Source organism: Mesoplodon bidens, assembly GCF_964165515.1.
Source record: "Mesoplodon bidens genome assembly, contig: HAP1_SCAFFOLD_1654, whole genome shotgun sequence".
Lineage (NCBI taxonomy): Eukaryota > Metazoa > Chordata > Mammalia > Artiodactyla > Ziphiidae > Mesoplodon > Mesoplodon bidens.
The window spans coordinates 3,849-21,352 of record NW_027672620.1 but is presented as its reverse complement, the minus strand read 5'-3'; the positions used below and the strand labels follow the sequence as shown (position 1 = coordinate 21,352).

The window sequence follows — 17,504 nt, the reverse complement described above, 5'->3', positions numbered from 1 at the left end:
GAAGTGGTTGTATATATCAGGTATTTTTCACAAGCCCACTTAACCAAGGTACCAAGTAATTTGACTAAAATCCAAACCAAATCAGTTGAAGAGCTAAGTGTGCAAAAAATCCTGTAACACACTACATTCCAATGAGCCACAGTTTTATTAACACTGCATCACTTAGCAAACTCAGATGGGGTCTTTGGGTCTTTATGTTGAGTTTCTTTAATTGGCAAATGCTTAAGAGCACACTTTATTTATTGATTGATTGATTTATTAAAGAATCATCTTTTTTTCTAATTTATTTATTTTTGGCTGTGTTGGGTCTTCATTGCTGCACGTGGACTTTCTCTAGTTGCGGGGAGTGGGAGCTACTGTTCGTTGTGGCGCGCGGGCTTCTCATTGCGGTGCCTTCTCTTGTTGCAGAGCACAGGCTCTAGGCACGTGGGCTTCAGTAGTTGTGGCACACGGGCTCAGTAGTTGTGGTGCATGGGCTTAGTTGCTCCACGGCATGTGGGATCCTCCCGGACCAGGGCTCGAACCTGTGTCCCCCGCATTGACAGGTGGATTCTTTTTTTTTTTGCTGTACGTGGGCCTCTCACTGCTGTGGCCTCTCCCGTTGTGGAGCACAGGCTCCGGATGTGCAGGCTCAGCAGCCATGGCTCACGGGCCCAGCCGCTCCCCGGCATGTGGGATCTTCCCGGACCAGGGCACGAACCCGTGTCCCCTGCATCGGCAGGCGGACTCTCAACCACTGTGCCACCAGGGAAGCCCCGACAGGTGGATTGTTAACCACTGCGCCACCAGGGAAGTCCCTAAGAGCCCACTTTAAATGCAGTTACCCAATGACATCATGATAAGAAATGCTATAGGAATATAGGCATAGAAAAAAAAATTATCATCACTCACATATGCCCTGAGCATTTTCTGCTGAAGAGAGAATCTGAACTCCATAATGAGGGTACTAATACATTACATGCTTCTGACAGTAAGTTCTTATCACTTGAGAAATATCATTAAACATTATATCTCTGCAGCTTAATCCTTCTTAACCTGAAATATACCTTTAGAAATAATATTTTAACAGTTTGAGAAAATTCAGCTATTACATAGCTATTTATCTAAATATTTACGTGAGATAATTATGAAGGCATTCTATTAATAATTTTGTGAAGACATTGTAATAACAATTTAGTCTTAGAATTTTAGAAAAAAAAATAAACCAATAAAAAGGTACTTCTTCTGGTTCAAACTGTACAAATGAAAATTCTGAAGCTAAGTAAATTGGGCAAAGTATGTTGCTGTTTCATAAGTTAATGAAAGTAAATTTATTTATTAAATTTTTATTTATTTATAGTTTCATGGGTTTATCACACATAAGGTTCAGGTGTATAATATTATATTTTGACATTTATATAAACTACAGTGTGCTCACCACCAAAAGGTTAGTTGTCAACTGTCATCATATTGTTGACCCCCTTTACCCATCTTGCCCTCCCTCCACCCCCTTCTCCTCTGCTAACCACTACTCTGTTCTCTGTATCTATTTGTTTCAGTTTGGTTTCTTCATTCATTTTGTTTTGCTTGTTTTTATATGCCACATATGAGTTAAATCATATGGGATTGGTCTTTCTCCATCTGGTTTATTTCACTTAACATAATACCCACAAGGTCCAGCCATGTTGTCCCAAATGCCAAGATTTCATCTTTTTATGGCTATTCTTCCATTGTAAGTGTGTGTGTATCTTCTTTATCCATTCATCCATCAGTGAACACTTAGGTTGTCTCCACATCTTGTCTATTCTAAATAATGCTGTGATGAACACAGGGGTGCATATATCTTTTCAGATTAGTGTTTTTGTATTCCTTGGATAAACACCCACAAGTGGAATAGCTACATCATATGATAGTTCTAGTCTTAATTTTTTGAGGAATCTCCATGTGATTTACCATAGTGGCTGCACTAATTTACATTCCCACCAAAAGTGCACAAGGGTTCCCTTTTCTTCACTTCCTCTCCAGCACTTATTTCTTGTCTTTTTGATAATAGCCATTCTAATGGGTGTGAAGTGATATCTCCCTGTGGTTTTGATTTACATTTCCCTGATAATTAGTGATGTTGAACATTTTTCACATGCTTGTTGGCCATCTATATACCTTCTTTGGAAAAATATCTATTCAGTTTCTCTGCTCGTTTTTTAATTGGATTGTTAGCTTTTTTGTTGTTGAGTTGCTTGAATTCTTTATCTATTTTGGATATTAGATACATGATTTGCAAATATCTTCTCCCATTTGGTAGGTTTTCATTTTGTTGATGTTTCCTTTGTTGTACAGAAGCTTTTTAGTTTGATAATAGTCCCATTTGTTTAGTTACGCTTTTGTCTCCTTGCCTGAGGAGGCATATGCAGAAAGATATTGCTAAAACCAAAGTCAAAGCGAATACTGCCTATGTTTTCTTCTAGGAGTTTTATTGTTTCAGATCTTACATTGGAGTCTCTAATCCATTTTGAGTTGATATCTATGTATGGTATAAGATAGTGGTCTAGTCTCATTCTTTTGTGTGTGGCTATCCAGAAAAACTAAATTTAGATGCTCTCCATCCTTTCATCAAATTTTCAACCCATTCAGATTAATCTGCAAAACTGCATCAAGAGGTTTGAAGGTAGAGAACTTTTTACTGTCTAGCTGATTTTTAAGAGTGATTAGGGCAGAGTTATAAATCAAATTACTGCAAAAAACGTTCTGGCTAGTCCATGTCAGTCACTTTCCTAAATTTCAAGGTTATTGACTGCTCAACTTATCTTATGACTTTAAATTTGAAAGCCTCAAATTAGCAACAAGTTCTCATAGGATTCAAAGCAGTAGGGGTTTTACAGAATGATTCTGTTAAATTAATCTTTTCCTCATTTGAAACGTAGATGATTAAGATACATATTAATTTATTCAGAAAAGTCATACATTTTTTCAATGGAAAAAATCTTCCCTTCTGTGCTCCCTAGGGCTATTTGTGTGCAAAATTTAACAAATATTGGTTCAACTCTTTTTTTTTCTGATTCAAAACTTCAGCATGAGTGATGATTAGTTGGATGGCTAACGAGACAGTAATCTCCTCAAACATCTTTTAACCCACTTGTACATTCTACATGAAGCAGCAGCTCAGTAACTGTTGAATGAACGAGTGGACAGATCCCACTTACCCAGAAGACTGAATTCTTCTTTAAGAATCTTCTTTAAGAGGTTTAATTTTGCGGTCAAATGTTTAGAAATGGAAATCGAACTCAAAGTTCCACTTGACTTATAACGTGACTTCTGTCCTCAGCAGATGGTTAAAAAGGTTAGTTCTACCAGTGGCTTCAGAAAACACACAAAAGGTGTTAGCAGAACCATGATATTTACGGTATACATTTGATTGTTTCAAGAACTGAGTGAACAGGTAGTACTTGTAAGGGCAATCAGGTGCCAGTTTCAATGGTCAGGCCTGAACTGCAGGGGTTCCACACTCAGCCCTGCTACTTGTTAATTCTGGCTTCACTCATTATGCTTCCCGATGCTGCCACACAGCTCCTTATTTTGAGGTAACAGGTGATCTGACTATGCTTTTTTGTTTGTTTGTTTTTCTAACGTTACACAGAAAGCTAGAGTCAAAAATTTGTGTGTAGTCTGAGAATGATACTTTGGATATATTGCTATTTATGATAAGCCCAGATTTACATGTTTACCTCGAACTGGAAAAAAATTGCTAACTAGCATTTTCCCCGTAAAAGTAATTACTGACAATGTCTTCCTCCTTAACCACATGGACCTATATCAAGGCTGCTTATCTGTGCAAGATACCAAAGTTGTTACCACAGGACTATGCTATCAGAAGCAGATTTTCTGCCAGTGGGCTGGGCCAGCTTTTGCAAACTACAGGAAACCTGGGCTCCTAAAATAACCTAAGGGACACTCCTGATCTAAACTCAAACAGAATGGGGTTAATACATAAATCCTTGCAGGAAGTTTGGACACTGAAAAGATCTGTCACTGAGGATGGCGATTCAGCTTAACAAATGAGGCAATGAGACTGATGGAATACGCCCTTTCCAAAGAAGTTACAATGATTTCCGTTGACACTATCAGTATTTCCACAGTCCTCTGTTTCCAGGAGGTTATATATAGTATCACAGAAGAACCCTGAGAACAGATAATCAAGCCTTTATAAAGAATCAGAGAAATATATTAAATGTCTCTTAACAAGGAGAATTGAACTTTTTTTACTAACAATAACCATTATTATCATTATAGAATTATTATATTGTTCTTAATATTTTATTATTAAATAAATATTATCTGCAGGGAAGGCAGATTGGCATCACATAAGTGTTACGTCACTGAAAACTAATCAATACACACACAAAATAATGTGCTAAGGCTACACTAGGGAGTCTCACTTCTGATCTCAAGGTTCTGCCAGGTTATCCCAATTTCTCAACAAAACTCTTTATCAAACTTATTGTATCTTATCCCGCACTATATCGGAACTGTTTTAAAAGGGATCTTGTTAGTCATTTTCCTTAAAAAAAAAAAAAGAGAAATCCAAGTCATGCCTTTTCTATGAAATCTTTGGAGGTTGCTATGACAATGTTATTTGTAGCTCAGCCCACAATTCATATTCTTCAGCTTTTACCCAAAGTAACCTGGTTCTGCTTGCTAGGTATCATCTTCTAAGACTCCAAGAGATATTGCCAAAGCTTTCTCCAGAGACTAGGATTGGAAAAATGACGGCATTATTAAATGCTGAACTTTACAAAAATCATTTCTATTTTGAGCACCCTAACATAGTTATCTTCATTTTGCATAATCCTTTTTTTTTAACAAGGATGTATATTTTTACATGGTTGCAATTACAGCAAACACAGAGTTTTGTGTTATTCCTTCACCATTTCCAATAACGAAAGCATTTTTCATATATTACAATTGGGGGATTATTTTAATGTTAAAGAATACATGATATTTAATGGATACAATCTATATTTAATTTAATCCGCTTCCTATTACTAGCTATTTGTCTTCATTTTTTCCTTATTACAGATAGATTCACAAATAATATTATTATGAATATTTTTTTCCTCTACAGAATTGTTTCTTTGAATGAGACAGGGGTTATGGTTTGTTTGGCTTGTATCGACAGTATTTATAAAAGTGTAAATCTGAATGTGTTTAGGTGAGGCAAGTACAGTAACCTGTATTCCCATTGCCTTCCCCCAGGCCAACATTGTACATTTAGATTACCTGCTTGACCCTGAAAGCATTTGAATTTTTGACTCCTGGATTACTGGGTCAAAGGCGTAAGTATCTTTATGACTTTCAATAACAATGATCATTTAACTCTTCTAAACCAGTTATACATGTATTTCAATGTCACCAACTTTCATTTATTTGAGTACTTTCCAAACGTTAGGTGCTGTATAGGCATTGGGGACACAATGAGCAAGTAAGACAATGAACAGGGAGTTACAATGCAGTCTGAATTAATAGAACTTAGAATAGGGTACTAAGGGAACCCATAAGAGAAGCAGAAACAAGTCTTCTCCAAATCGGGTCATTACATGGGGAAGTGGTAGCAAGTAGAAGAACGGAGGAAGGAGAGAAGTCCAGGCAAAGAGAGCACCACATGCAATGGCCTGGACAACATAAAGCAAGCATATTTTAAGTATTATGAGAATGGAGAGGGTGAGGTTAGTGTTGAAAGACATGAATATATATGAAAAAGCATATATATATGATTTTATAATGTAGTCATCATTAGGTATCATTTAATAATTTTTTGTCAAATTTACTAACTATATAAGCATGTTATACGTGTAAAGTAGATTTAGTATGCATCGCATCTAAGAAAATCCGATTCCTGACATAATCAGCAGAATGAAAAGTGACACAGAGATTAGAAAACTCCCCAGCACTTGAGAGAAGAGAGGTTTGTGCAGTTTGATGGCAGCACAGGCCCATGTGTAGGAGAAGGGGAGGTGATGGAGCAGCAGGGATAGGTTAGAACAGTTGGAGTGCCTGGAGGGCCAGGCCAAGGAGTTCACTTTGTATTAACTCAATGGTCAATGAAATTACATAGCCATTTTAGAGGAAACAAAATTATAATTAAAACTGTAGAGGAAACACTCATTCCTTTCACTAAAGCAAAATGCAGAACATCCTGGTGTCAGCACTGGAAAACAATCTCCAGGTAATTGAAGCAGGAAAACCACATCCATTTAGGGGTTCTCTCATTTTCATTATGACTGCTACCACCATAGCAGCCTCTAGGCTTCCATTCTAACACTTTTGTCCAGGTATGGAGCAATCAAAAACATCTTGCTTTGTTTCACTTTAGTACAAATGATATAGAAAAGACATCAAAAGAATTTATTAAGTGATAAGAGAGAATAACTGGGAAACAAAGCGTGTGTATGAAATATATAAACAGTCTAGTTTACAAAGAACTACTTTATTCTTTATAGAACACTGTTAGCCCATAGTCCATGTTATTCTACATTGGACACCAAGTATCTGTTAACCCTATGAAATAATATGTAAGACATTATGTGCACTTATATAGTCTTTGTATACAGGATGTGATGGAAGAGGACCTCTACCAATAGATAGAAAAGAAGTTCTTGTAATTGTGTGTTATGCAAGCCAAAAGCGGATGGGGTAATTTGCCAGAAATAATACTATAAGGGATATAAGTAATTTGGTCCAAGTACTCCACTCTCTGGGTTGCATTATTCAAGAGTAAATTTTAGAATGTCTGGAAGCAGAGGTCTTACCCAGTGTTCGAGACATATGAGGTCTCTGAGAATTTCTCTGAAATCACACTGAACATCTTGTGTACATGTATGTGTGTGTGTATATCTCCTGGGAAGTCTTTAAAAGGCTCATAAGCTCTTTTGTGGCACTTCTTCAATTCACTTCTGTGCTGGACCTCCCCATTTATGAAAGCAGAAGTTTCAGCCTCTGAGACTTTGGGCACAAGTCAGCAGGTGGTGACAGCTTTCTCTTCCAACACTGCATCTTTTAAGCATTCTTAAGAAAGCAAGCAGCCATCAGTTATGAACATCATTCAGGTGACGTTCTGTATGTATGAACTGTATTTGAGATTAAAAGACGGGGAAGAGATGGGAAGTGAGTAGACATGAGACTATTATAGGGCTCAGGAGAAAAGTGGCAGAATCTAATTACGATGGGATGAGTGGGAATACAGAAATGAGGATGGGCAGAGGATGCACATCTTGGTATTTGGTATATACCGCAGGGTTTTTTTTCACCAAGTTGTCATTCTGTGTTTGGAAAACAAAATTGGGGGGAAAATGAAATCAAAGAGTAAGTCAGTGCTTGGCATATAATAGGAATGTAATAAATTTTGGAAAGACTCACACTACCATGGTGAAACTTTTAGTACTAAACATATATTTAGGATTAAACATATATTCATTTGCAGAACAGACAGAAGTTGGACTTTTATATTACTAATGCTTACAATACTTCAACTTCTGGTCATCTTATACAAGTTCATTAGACCACTGATCGTTGTTGCAATGGAGTTCTGAAAGTTTAATTTTGAGATGTGAATGAGAAATGAGGTCATGGCATAGATGAAGACAGGCAATGAAACTATAAAATTGGTAAGCTTGGTCTATGAGAACCTATATGAGCAAAGAATCTGAAAAAGAATAGATATATGGATATGTATAACTGAATCACTTTGCTGTACACCTAAAACTAACACACTGTAAATCAACTATACTTCAATAAAATTAATTTTTAAAAAATTAATTAGTTAAAATTAAAAAACATTAAGCTTGGTGAAGTGTAGTTGACCTCATTCAGGAAAGTAGAAGTAGGCGCTGGTTCTGGAGGATACAGGAGTGGTTTGAATAGAGAGAGGGCCAACTTTACTTCCTAACAGTAAGTTAAAATTAGGGGAATACAGAGATTATAGAATAATAATCAGAAAGTGGCCTAAATGTAAGAAGCAGGCTGGCTCTTCTTATACTAGAGAAAGAGAAAGCTAAATTTGTGGTGGAGATGGTAGGGGAATCATTTGAAACAATCCAGATTTCAATTGAAGTGAAGAGGTCAGAAAATATTAAGGATAAATAAAGCTTAGTTTATTCATTAGGAACATGGAAATTAGGAACATGGAAGTTAGAGTTAGTAAAAACCAGTCTCAAAATGGTAATTCTCTAATTCTGAACTAATCAGAAAAAAATATGAACTATAGTGCACATTAAGTCAATGTTGAGGAAAATGATGTATTTATTGGAGTACAATTCAGTTGTTATTTTACAATGCTTTAACAAAAGTACACACTAAATACATAGAATTTATATATACTATAGTATAAGTATACTTTTTAGCATAGAAAATTACAAAATTATCTAATCACTTAAAAGAAAATAGCATTATCCTTCTCACAAAGTTCTGAAATTAAAGAAAAAAATTATGAAGATATAAACTATTCACTGAAGTTTCTGAAATAATCAGAAAGCTTGAATCAAAGAGAGATTGCATTTAAGGAGGATGTGTTATTGTTTAATTCAATGGTTAAAGAAACAGAAAAATTAAATGGGAACACTTTTCTGTTAAACTTTCCCCTCGGGCAGCTGGTATAAATAAGGGAGCTAGCATGGACCCTCCATTTCCCTTGAACAGGTGTTAACTTCTTCCTGTTTAGAGGGTTTCACTTCATGGTTAAGAGCATGGCCTCTGGGCTCAAATCTTTTGTGCCTGAATCCTAGACATGTCACTTGTTAAGTGTGCAACTTTTGGCAAGTTTCTTACTTTCTCTAAGCCTCAATATTTAACTGTGTAGTGTGGATAATATTTGTGAGGGTTAAATGCCACTGACAAATGGTAACTGGTATACATTTAAGCGCTCAATAAATTTGTCTATCAGGAGGAGTTTGGACATAGAGGGAGATGGTAGATAGATTCAGAAGGGAAATGTGAGAATTCGTTTAGAGTGAACAGTTTCGAGGAAGATGACAACTGAAAGGGGGGTCCTCCTTCCCATTCAGCTGCTAGAAAAAGAGGTGTGTTTAACAGAACAGAGAAAACAGGCTGAAAACTGGTGGCCCTGTGGGCATTGGAGGAGGGGAAGCATGTTAGAAGTGTTTCACACACAGACCGAAGAAGCTAAATACTACACATCCAACAGAGCTGCGGATATCTATTTCAGTATGTCTGTGGGTCTATCTGTACAATAAAAATGTTTCTCTTGAAAAGTCAGCAAGCGCTGTGAAGATAGAGCTCCAATCCTCTCTGACACTTGTTTAAGGGAGGGGAGGCAGCAGAGAAATCTCAGGGTGGAAGACAACCTACAAATACCTGCAGGGACATACATGACTACTTTCCACTTTCCTCCTGGTGTCAGAAGGCAAACAAGCTAGCACCTCTGTCTTGGACTTCCCAGCCTCCAGAACTGTGAGCAATAATTGCTGTTGTTATAATCTACCCAGTTGGTGGTATTTTGTTATAGCAACATGATTGGAGTAAGATAGCATCTTTCTACCCTAGAGGAATAAGTCCTAGACTAATTACCTAGTAAAATTTGTGCATTACCTCAACATACACCAAGTGATGCTGGATGAGGTAAAATCCAGAAACAAGGTTGCTGAAGAGTTCTGTCATGATCTACTCTCACATACTATCACATACCTCAGAGATACTACATATTTACTTGTGTTAGGAGCTTCACATGGCAGTGGTTTTCTTCATGGCAGTGTGAACACCAGCATCACTGCTACTTGCTACTCCTAAAGGAGCTCGAATGCCTCACTCCTCTTCCTTGGGAGCTATTCAAGTTTTCACTTGGCTGATCTTCAAGCTACTTACCATAAGTGTCCATTCTCTTGATTTTCAGGAACACTCATTACTATTATATCCCTCAGGGCAATTTTAGAAGTTTAAAGCAATGAAGAGTAGCTTCTTACGATAAGAAAAAAGAATAAGGTGGGTTGTTGTTCATTTATTGATCATTTATGAGTAGCTGTCATATGCCAGGCATTGGGGCATTGTGCTTTTGACGTCAGAAGCAGTCCCTGCTTTCAAGTGGTCTCTGGTAAAGCTGGGAGGAGTTTCAACTGGACAGAATAGTATAACATAATGAGTAGATAAGTGCCAGGACAGGGTGCCAGGGTGGGAAGGAGGACACAGAGAAAGAATGAGTTCATCATGAAATATTTTTGAAGAACAGGACACCTGATTTGTGTTTTGAAGGAAATGTAGAAGTGTGAAAGACAACAAAAAAGTTTCAGAAGTGAACATTCTAGGCAGAGGCTACAGCAAGATTTAAAAAGCAAGAGGGCACAAACCACAGAGCTGATCTCCCTGTGCTACGTGGCTGCTTCCCACTAGCTATCTATTTCACATTTGGTAGTGAGTGTATATATGTCCTGTGACCACCTAGAGGCGTGGGATAGGGAGGGTGGGAGGGAGACGCAAGAGGGACGAGATATGGGGATATATGTACATGTATAGCTGATTCACTTTGTTATAAAGCAGAAACTAACACACCATTGTAAAGCAATTAGACTCCAATAAAGATGTTAAAAAATAAAATTAAATTAAAAAAAAGACACGAGGGCATACAGAGCAATGGTGGGCCTAAAGAACTGCCAATAGGTACGTATGGCTGGAGTGTAAGATCATTTGAGCAAGTAATGCAAAGGATACCAAAATGTGCAGTGGATAATCTAAGGTAAGGATATATCACCTTTCTTTTTTTCACCCTAGAAATATTTACTGAGTGACTCTTATGTGCCAATGATTGTTGTAGGTTCTGCAGTGAAAAAATCATGACTCTACCTGCACGGAATTCGCATTCTACCTAGGGAAGAGACCGAAAATAAACCAATACCAAAATATTGATATATTGTTTGGCAGACGGGAACAAACATATGGAGAAAACTATATCAGAGATGGAATGGAGCATGTGTAGGTTAATGTGTGCACCTGCATGGGGATGCACAACAGCTGTTTTTTATAGGATGATCAAGGTCTCACTGATGTGGTGACATTTGACCAGAGACTTGAAGGTAGTCATATCCTATCTATTATCATAACCTCTAGTATCATATTCTATTTATATGTGTATGGATTACTTTTCTAGAACATTTCCAGAAGATGAAATCGTAAATGCAAGGGCCTTTGGATGGGAGAACGTTGAGTGTTGAAAGTACAAACTAAGAGGCTGGTGTTCCTGGTGTGGAAAGAGTGAGAAGAGCAGTGGATAAACTGGAGAGCTGGTGGTGGCGAAGCGGGTGCAGAAAAGATAGGGCTTTTTAGAGTCTCTTTAAGTACTTGTTCCCTTGTGGCTCCCCACCTCTTAGACAGAATCAAGGAACTGTCTAGCCCCAGGCAGTGGAGAATAGGCATTTGATAGTTTTTGCTAAAGAGTTAAGCTTAAAAGCCTAAAATCTTTATGGACAGAGAGAAATTTTGCTAAATTTCTTCTTTACTACATCAGAGTAATAGGTGGATAAATCCAAAGAATTTTCCACAAAGGGAAAGCACCATCAGGATTTGCGTATTTTTTGTTTTGTCTTGTTTTTTAACAAGAGGGAAGGGAAATTACCGTTACTGTTTGTAATCTAGAAAGACTGGGGTAAAGAGAGGTTAAATGGCTCATTCACTGCAAACCTGGGCTTAAGAGGACAGTCGAGAGTGTTCAACATGATGCCCTCGGGCAATCACTTACTCAGAGGAGGGCCAATTACTTTTTAAATTAAATTAAATTTATTAATTTATACAGCAAGTTCTTATTAGTTATCTATTTTATACATATTAGTGTATACATGTCAATCCCAATCTCCCAATTCATCCCACCACCACCACCCTTGCCCCGCTTTCACCCCGTGGTGTCCATACGTTTCTTCTCTACATCTACGTCTCTATTTCTGCCTTGCAAACTGGTTCATCTGTACCGTTTTTCTAGATTCTACATACATGTGTTAATATACGATATTTGTTTTTCTCTTTCTGACTTACTTCACTCTGTATGACAGTATCTAGGTCCATCCACGTCTCTACAAATGACCCAAGTTCATTCCATTTTATGTACGTACTACGTCTTTTTTATCCATTTGTCTGGCAATGGGCATTTAAGTTGCTTCCATGACCTGGCTATTGTAAATAGCGCTGCAATGAACATTGGGGTGCATGTGTCTTTTTGAATTATGGTTTTCTTTGGGTATGTGCCAGTAGTGGGATTGCTGGGTCATATGGTAATTCTATTTTTAGTTTTCTAAGGAACCTCCATACTGTTCTCCATAGTGGTTGTATCAATTGACATTCCCACCAACAGTGCAAGAGGGTTCCCTTTTCTCCACACCCTCTCCAGCATTTGTTGCTTGTAGATTTTCTGATGATGCCCATTCTAATCGGTGTGACTTTCAATACGCTTCCCTGGGGCAGTAGTGATTATCTTCCCAATAGCTTGGGCAGCTTGGTGAAGAAGATCAGAAGCTGACTTCAGCTTTTCATAGCTCTCCATCTTTCTACTTCCTAAATTCCCATTCCTTTTACTTGAGCAGTGGTTCATCAAATATGTAACAGCAGCAGAAGCTTCTCCTAGAAACTTGTTAGAAATGCAAATTCCCAGCTGAGGCTCCGGAAATCATTGTTTTGACAAGCCTTCTGATTCTAGCTAAAGCTTGAGACCCATTGCTCTTCTTCTGATCTGAGAGAGAGCGAGGGGTGGGGGAAAGATAGAGAAAGCCCAGGAAAGAATGCTGGAAAGTAAATTCAGAGAGCTTTTTATATGGGGTTTTTACTGTGGTAACTTACAAATGGTTGAAAAACACCCACAAATTGAAACATGTAGCTACTTTAAGGACTCTTTAGCAGAAATCAATCTTATTCCCGATCTATTACTTAATAGGTCATTTCCTCATGGGGATGACTAACAGCAATTCAACAGGAAATGCTTTTTTTTTTTTTTTTTTTTTTTTTTTTTGCGTTATGCGGGCCTCTCACTGTTGTGGCCTCTCCCGTTGCGGAGCACAGGCTCCGGACGCGCAGGCTCAGCGGCCATGGCTCACGGGCCCAGCCGCTCCGCGGCATGTGGGATCTTCCCGGACTGGGGCACGAACCCGTGTCCCCTGCATCGGCAGGCGAACTCTCAACCACTGTGCCACCAGGGAAGCCCAGGAAATGCTTTTTATATTTAAATAACACTTTCTGTTCCAAGATGTCAAAATGTTTGACAAGTGGTCAAAATGCAGCTCACTAATATTCTCAACCCCATGGTAGTAAATAACCCACATCTACCATCACTGCTGTTTACTGGTGATTGCTTTTCTGGGAAAGTTGAAGCGCCTTTGCTATCTCTGTAGAAAGTCAATGACTAAAGGAGGAAACGTCCTTCATCTTGGTTCCCATAGGAAACCAAATTGATAAATCACTCACTGACTTCTATTATTGCATCTCAAGGATAGTTAACAATGCTCATCAAGGAAAAATCCCAAAGAACACTCTTGCCCTATCTCTGATTAAACCTGATTTTGGAAAATCATCTGGCTCAATCTACATTTAATTACAATATGAATGCTACTTAATTCCCTATTACTTCTGATTACACAGGATCAATGCCACTTGAAGAGTAAGAAGCAAAGGTTCACTACATTGGGGTCTCCTGGACAGCCAAGCCTGTGCCTTAGTCATTTTGACTCCCTAGTGACCAGCTTGGTATCTGGAATAGTATATGTGATCAGTAATTATTTCTTGAATGTATGATGTATGAATGAGTCAAGATATTTTGAGAGTTGGACTCATGGGTCAAGAGGAGAAAACGTGGTTTAAAAAAACCCACTGAATTCTCAGAAGCCGGTGCTGCAATGAATGCTAGTAACAACTTGACAATGTCCTCTGTCATTGCAAATAATGTGATACCAACATCTACTAATCAATCAAAAAAAGACTTTCAGAATTCAAATTTGGATAGGATTTTGAGCTGGGGATTCCTCTCACCCACCTTTTCTTATGATAAAACTTGGAACTGTAGTGTCAATAGATAATATGCCAGGTTTTCACTTAAAATTGGAAAATTTAATCTAATTTCGGAGGCATGAAATAAAACTGATGGGCAAATATTAGAATTTCCATCAGTGAAAAAGCTTAATTTCTAAAATGCTGAAGGTTAGTTTATCAAAATACTGAAATTGCCTCATATCATAAGTCAAAGCACCCTCTCCTTACTAAATAAGGAGCTACAAAGTTGTACAATTACTGTCAATAATTTTTTTACTTGGTTTGAAAAAAGGTTGCTTGTTTTAAATAAAACAAAGTTCAACTGAAGTGACTATAATACCATCAGTCTTGTAAAACTCCTTGTGTTAGATTTCTTCTATCCCCAAGATGCCAACCATGCATATTAAACGGACTCTTGTTTTTTGCGTATGATTTCTGTACATCTTTCCTATATGAATTTTCATGTTAAGTACCCTTTCTTAGAGTGTGGATTGTAACCACTCTGTTTAAAACTCTATCACCAGTACCTAGAACCGTGCCTGCCACATAAGAAACACTTAATAAAATTTCTAAATTATCTTGATTAAAATCCATACTCATCCTAGCCTTAAGCACATGAAGACAGAAATAGGTTCCAACTGCATAAGAACACGTGACTAATCCAGAGTAAATGTTAACTATACGTACAAATTATCTGTTGATTAAAATACAGAACATGTCTGAGATTTGGAATTCCTTCCTAATAGCCCTGAGTCGGAGCTGTGGTGAAGGCTTACTGGGGGCATGGTACCATTTTCTGAGGACACACTCGGACGAGGAAGAAGTTGATGAGACAGCATGCAAGATTTTCCAGGCTCAAAATGGAACTTGACTCATCTGCATGGAACCACCCAGCGAAACACAGAAGAGCTCACTCTTCTGCTGGATTAAGCTCACCCTGGTGGAACGGAATGGAACAGAAACAAGAGACTGAGGTCGAGGTTTTGAGGATCTTCACTCCACTTACCTGCTGTCACAGGACCAGGCAACGGACAAGAAGAAATGTGGAACTGTTGCTGTGTACCTCTAAACAAATACAGTCACCCTACGTAATAGAATGTGTCCTAAATCTGACCAATTAGAATAATTCCTCCATTCTTGGTGGAGTAGCTCTGATAGAAATGGACAGAGCTGGGCTCGGGGTGGGAAGGGGGTGGTTTCCTTCTGTTACAAGCTCTAAACTTTCTTCAAGTTTCCTATGATTTAAGCCTAACTACAACTTATGGACTTTTGAAAAAGAGTAGGTACTAAAATTAAATAAGCTGAGAGTGTTGAGGGTGAAAAACATGATAACAAATTTAAGGAAATGTAGAATTATTACTATGAGAATTAACAGAACTGTGTTTGTTCCAAATATGAGCCTGCTATAGCATTTTAATTATGAATAGAATTAAACAGAAATTCACTTGCTGTCACCATCTGATAATATTACCAGAGACTTCCCTTAAGGAAATTTAAAATTATTTCTTCTATGTAAATCTCTACAAGTCCTTAATTTCAACCTTATTATAAGAAATAAAACACAGTAGCAACAAGCTGGCAGAATTTTGACAATTCTCCTGCCTCCCTCCATTCCGCCTTCTTTTCCTCTTTCCCTCCCTCCCTTTCCCTCCTCTTCCCTCACTCCCTTTCTTTCCACAAAGCAAGTAAATGGGTACATAGAAAATAGTAGGGGTCACACGCTTTCATTACAGGGGTTGGGAATGTGGACTCTCACAAAAACAGACTTGATTTTAAATACTGTATCTGTGCCTTACTAGCTGTGTGACCATGAATAATTTAATCATTCTGTGCCTCAGTTTGTCCGGCTGTAAAATAGGTGCAAACGGTACCTACCTCTTAGGATTGTTGTCAGGGGGGATTCCAACTGGTTTTAAAATAGTATTTAGCACAGAGGAAGCATAATAATTATTATTTTTCACTTCTCTGAATATATAAAACATTTAGTATTGGGATTCATAGTCTCAAAATCTAACACTCACTGATGTGAATATCTGATTGGCTAAATGGAGAAAAACATTGTTATAGTAATTATTTCTTTAGTTTCTCATTTTGTTTTTTTAACTGAAAACCAGAATCACAATTTCTTGGTATTATCTGTTATCAATGAACAGTATAAGACTGTAATATTATTTTTGACAAGGCACTGAATATTCGAAATGAAGAAAACTAAGAAATAGTAGTAAATAAAACTTTTCTGGTACTAATCCCAAGTGAAAGATGAAATTAATGATGATATATATGTGAAAACTCTGGAGAAGTCATACAGAAAGAACCTCAAGTACTTGAGGCACACTTGAAATTCAAATGACATTAAATGACTAATTCTTAAATCAAGAACCCTTCACTAAAATTAAAAACACAAATGCTTTCTTTTTCTTTATTTCTTGTAGGAAGTGAAAGAGTACTCAGTAGGTGTCAGACTATTTTAAAAAGCAGGTTATAGAGATGATATTTCAGGAGTGTAAAAATACTAAGGCGGATCTCATAAATGATTGGTATATTATTTAATTCAGGTTAGCGTCAGAATTGTCAATGTTTGTTTCTTAAGCAATGCAATCCTTTAGGTAGGAAGCATGGTTCTTTGGAGAAGTTGAGAGACACAAGATACACAAACTGGAATATGGTGAAAAAACAGACAGTATCGATTTTTTAAAATTAAACCTAGGAATTATTTAACATGGCCATTTCTTTGGGTTGAAGAAAGAAATTCATATAGATTTTCCTGGTTCAGGCTCCAGTGAGGTCTATAGGCAAATTTGCAACTAGAGCAAGATTCAGACCTATTTCCATTTTTGTGATATGTCCAGTTCCTACAGCATAGAGGAAAGCACTAGATTGGCCATGGCATGAATGGCCAGGTTAGGATTCTGGCCCTGCCACTTAATAACTGTGTACGGCTTAAATAGGCAATTTGCTAAACTTCATGAATTTCAATTCCCACTCTCCAACCCCCACCCTGGGCAAAATGCGTAAAATCCTTTTTCTACCAACTCTAGAGAGTTAGGATGGTCTGAGGAGAAAATGTACATAAAAATGCTTTGAAAATTATTTAATGCTTTAAAAATATTATTTATCATTATTATTTCAAGATGAGGGAAAACTCCCCCTCCGCTAATATATTCAGCTTTTTATGGCCACCTAGATCTTCCAGAAAGCTACATAAAAACTGAACATTTTAACAATACTCGGCAATGTTTAGATGTTAAAAAAAAAATTATCCAAACTGGCACATTTCTTCTTAAACAGTTCTAAAAGTAATACATACATAGTGCAATGAATTTGGAAATACAGAATGAGAACGGGAGGAAGTAAAGGTCACCCTGACTCTCTTATGTCTTGAGTTAACCATTGATAAATAATTTTTACATTTTCTTTGGGTCTTTTTTCTCTATGTGTGTGATATTCAAAACCAAGTTGTGAATATGCTGTATTTATTATTTAACATTCTTCTCTTCTCACTTGACATTTTACAAAAAACA

At 37.4% G+C, this 17,504-nt stretch overlaps 1 long non-coding RNA gene across 1 annotated transcript; it reads right to left on the bottom strand.

The window, feature by feature from the left end:
* Positions 1-5,374: 5,374 nt before the first annotated feature.
* LOC308609886 lies at positions 5,375-7,562 on the bottom strand. Its single transcript, XR_014014368.1, has 2 exons — positions 7,493-7,562; positions 5,375-5,645 (listed from the first exon to the last, which is right to left on the bottom strand). It is a non-coding gene; the product is annotated as an uncharacterized lncRNA (long non-coding RNA).
* Between the last annotated feature and the right edge of the window lie 9,942 nt (positions 7,563-17,504).